At 32.4% G+C, this 4827-nt stretch overlaps 1 pseudogene; it reads left to right on the forward strand.

The window, feature by feature from the left end:
- The first annotated feature begins 585 nt into the window (after positions 1–585).
- Positions 586–1753, forward strand: LOC145057523 (protein ZW2 pseudogene; annotated as a pseudogene).
- Positions 1754–4827: the final 3074 nt, after the last annotated feature.

Consider the following 4827-nt stretch of genomic DNA (forward strand, 5'->3'; position numbering starts at 1 on the left):
AAGAAGGAGAAAATGAGCATTGATGAGTATGTCACCGCATTCACCGAGAAAATGAAGTTATTCCCCTACTTGGTGCCTACTGAACTTCGTGAGCAGCCAAGAATGTAGAGACTCAACTTCGTGAGAAGGGTCTGGAGAGAACGAAAACCTAAGAGAAGAGAAAGCTGGAGGGATCTCTAAGATCCGATAAGAAAGGGAGATTCACGAAGTCTGAACCGGACAACAAGAAATTTGGGGGTAGCATTGAAGCCAAGTGGTGTGAGAATTGCAAGAATAAGCACTTCGAAAGATCAACGCAGAAGAAACTTGTTATAACTATGAAACGACCTATCAGTATTCCAGAGATTGTATTTTTGTGATATAACACGGGACCATTCTAGTCAAAATACAACAAATGATTATTATTTATTTGAAATAATAATAAATCATATTTTTTATAACCTCGAGAAATTTGGGTTTGCGGTGGCACCTCTAATTAATATTGTCTTCGCCAAAAAGGAATCAACCATACTCATATGATATCGCAAGAAACAAGAGATGACGAAAATAAAAATATTATATTCATTTTTTATTTTTTTATAATATACTCATCTTCCCTGTTGCTGGACATTTACAAACCGCCATTACTAATTTACTTCCCTGAATCTTCTTATCAATACACACGGATGGAAAAAAATATTCCAAATCCCTCAGCCGCCCACAACATAAATCACAATACACACAAGGAAACAGATTCTTAGCAGCTAAGAATAATTAATCATGCTTCTGTATATAAGAACATTGCTTCTTCTTCGACCTGAGCCTTGGACTGAAAATGGATAATCAGAGATCAGTTCGGGAATCATTTGCTGAATATTTTGAGGATTGGGAGGTTCAACACAGGAGCTACCTCGACAAGCTCGTAGCGATAGCCACTCAAAATGAAACCGAAGAAGATTCAGTGAGGCATTTGGTCGACCAGGTGTTGTGCCACTACCAAGAGTACTACGATGAGAAAAGCAAAGCAGCTGACTCCGATGTTTTTCTCATGTTTTCTCCGCCTTGGTTCAGTTCTTTCGAGCGGACGCTTTTATGGGCAACTGGGTTTAGACCATCGATGGCGTTTCGGTTAATTAGGGAGTCGGTGGGTGGGGAATTGAGTGAAGAACAGAATGAGAGGATTGCGGTGGTGAGAGAGAAGACACGGCGGTTGGAGAGGGAGATTTCGGAGGCTCTGGCGAGTGTGCAAGAGAGCGTTGCGGCACAGCCGTTCTCAGATTTGGTGAAGAGGGAAGCGAGATTGGTTGATGGGGAGGCGTCTGAAATGGAAGATGCATTCGGGGACTTGAAGGCGGCGATGCTGGCTGTAATGAGAGATGCTGATTGTCTCCGGCAACATACCGCCGGAGAAGTGTTGGAGGTGCTGACTCCGGCTCAGAAAGTGAGGTTTTTGGCCGGAACTTCGCAATTTTGGCTTCAGTCGAGGAGACTTGGTATGGAGAGAGATAAACAGAATGAACTTTCAAGAAAAGCCATCACTTAGCTAATCGATTCTATTTTAATGGGGTCCAATGGAGTATTATTTTGGTCCCTAACGAGTGTTTTAGGACTAAGATATGATAATCTCTATAATAGAGCATCAACAATTTTGGATCGGTTTATTATTATTTTGTAAGTTTTCATATGGTTTTGACTCATATGTAACATGCAAAAATGTGATTCATATGATGATTGCGAGGATTTGATATTATGTTACGTCTCATTTTTGTCTAAACATTTGCTACTACCGCATGGCATATAATTGCTATTTGACTTATTCTAAGTAGGTAAATAGAAGAGCACGCAAAATATTCATCCCAATGATCAATTTTCTTAATTATATTTAACAAAATAAAACCCGCATCCTTAAAAATAGGTCAAATTTCAAGTTTTAAAGTCCAAGATAAATAGTCCCCGTTTTTCACTAACTTTTTTTGGTTGACTTTTTAGGTCAAATTTCGAGACTTAAAGTTCAAAGTAAGAGCATTCATAATTGTGAGTTCAATAGGAGTATCGTACTATTCTCAAATATCGACTCATGCTTCCCATTTTCCCAGCTGACGAGATATGTCCTGTGTGTCGCAAGGCATGTTTGGACTTTTTTGGAGAGCATGCAGTTCACTGTAAAGAACTCCCGGGATTCAAATACAGGCACGATATGGTTATGGATGTTTTGTTTGACATATTTAAGCGTGCCGGGGTTTCTGCTAAGAAAGAGGCACCTGTTAATTTCTTGACCGATCCGACAGAAGGAAGGTCAAACCCTCAGACCGGCTGACATTTTGATTTTTGGATGGGTCGGAGGGAAACACACATGTGTCGATCTTACAGGGGTATCCCCTTTCGTGGGCCTAAGGGCTGGGGGTTTCACAGCGGGACATGCTGCTTTAAAAGTAGCCACAAGCAAAGTCACCAAACATGAGAGATCGTGCATGGAAAATCAACACGTGTTCATACCATTTGCATTTGATACGTTTGGTTTCCTCGCACCAGATGCGGTAGAGCTTCTTAAAAGAATACAACGAATCATGCATAGTAATGTTATATCCCCTAGATCTTCGGATGTAGTCTTTAAAAGAATTAGTTTTACCATTCAAAAAGGCTTAGCGGCACAGCTTGTTGCCCGTTTGTCATCTCACTCATTGTACGATGACAATTGAACTTGTTGCTGTAGTTGAAAATGAAAATTACTAAAAAAAATATGAGAGTTGAATGAGATGACAAGTCTATGTGTCAAACACCCCTAAGTAACTGATTTAGTATTAAACACCAAACATGTTATATAAACTCTTACATGTAAGAAGGATATCATGAGAAAATGAAAAGAAAAAATTTCAATTGGCACAATTCTTTTAGAACATATGAGCAGTGATGAAGTTCCTAAAAAAGCTCTACAAGTCAAGGTTGTGGATGAATGTATCACTTTTTACTCATAGTTTGGTTGTGTTATATTTTTTTTTTCCAATAGTGATGTGCGATTCGAGTTGTGGTTTGCAATTTTCGAAGTTGCATGTGAGAACATCATCATTAGCTTATTTGTTTTTATCTCTTCGTTTTTGTTATGAATATGTCAATATGCTTTGTTTTTTATTAGATTTTTGTTTCCTTTTATATTTATATTTTCACATGTATAAAAGGTTGTTTGAACCACATATTGTAATTGATTAAACAATACATGTTAAGTATATTGATATGCTCCATAATTTGTATCTTAAAAGCTTAATTTCAAGTCCATCGTTATAGCAAGTTGTATAAATCTTAAATGAAGTGGCCTTAAATGAGAAGTTTCCAAGCTTAACAAAGTTTCTTTCATAATTAGTTTAATGTTATTAATAATTTTTTATTGTATGCCTTAAAATGCAACAAACATGTCATAATGAGTTTTTATATCAACTTCGTATAAATATAATTATTTCAAAATTAATAATAGTGATATAGTTATTTTAATAGCGTGTATTGTGTGTTTGTATTTATACATACATACATACATACACACACACAAACACACACACACACACACATATATATATATATATATATATATATATATATATATATATATATATATATATATATATATATAGTTTTACTTTGCTGGAAATTTACTTAAATCAAATTCATTTGAAGTTTTCACAACAACAAAAGATTTTTTGTAATTCGTGTATACTTATGAATCACTACAACACAAAATTTTTTGTAACTTATGGTTAGTAATTGATTTTGACTTTTTATTTTTCAGTCATTTATATACACTGTATCCGTATTAGTAATATATAAATAAGTTTTCTCACAAACAAACACGTGTTTTAAGATATTTTTAATTAAAATATGAAGAGTTGAAAAAAAAAGGTGTTTTGCCGCATCATGGTAATTACTATATGGATTTTTCTTGGAACAATAAATATTCTTTCATAATTAGTTTAATCTTATTAATAATTTTTTGTTGTATGGCTTAAAGACATCAAACATGTTATAATGAGTTTTTATATCAACTTCATATAAATATAATTATTTCAAAGTTAATAATAACGATATGATTATTTTAATAGTATGTATGTATGTATGTGTCTTTGTGTGTGTGTGTGTGTGTGTATATATATATATATATATATATATATATATATATAATATGTGTCTTCTATATATTTTTTGTATGATTTATCAGTGTTTAATAAGGTTTTTTTTGTTATAAATGTTATAGTAGACATTATAGTGTTTTTATATTATTAAAAATTATAGTATTTATGTTTTTCATATATTTGTTATTCATTAAATACATAAACTAACATACAACTTATATACAATTTACAAACCTTAAAATGGTCAGTAAAATCATCAAATATTTATTTTTTATACTGTTTGTTTTTCGTTATATATAGAAATCAATATATGTTTTATATACATTTATTAACGTTGTTTTTTCATTTATAAATTTTAAATCACGATTTATAGAATTAGGAGAATGATTAAATAATTGTGTGTGTGTGTGTTTGTCGTTAAAAAACTATATAAATATATTTTTGCGCAACACGCAGAGATTCGTCTAGTATACTTATAAATAAAATATTTTTCTTTTCACCACATTCATTTGAAACTCTCATGACTTTTTAATTTCTTTCTAATATTGATTATAAGTTGGTTAATAAGGTTAAATAAATATCAAACCTAAAGTGTAATCATATATAAACTAAATTTCAATATTAAAAAAAAATATTTACTTCTACTTATAAAGTTATGTTTTTAAATTTTAACATATTATACTTGACTATTAGTTTTAATATGTTGTTGTATGTAAACCATTATCATTTA

The sequence above is a fragment of the Lactuca serriola genome, chromosome 6 (assembly GCF_051521515.1).
Source record: "Lactuca serriola cultivar US96UC23 chromosome 6, Lser_US96UC23_V15, whole genome shotgun sequence".
NCBI classification, from domain to species: Eukaryota; Viridiplantae; Streptophyta; class Magnoliopsida; order Asterales; family Asteraceae; genus Lactuca; species Lactuca serriola.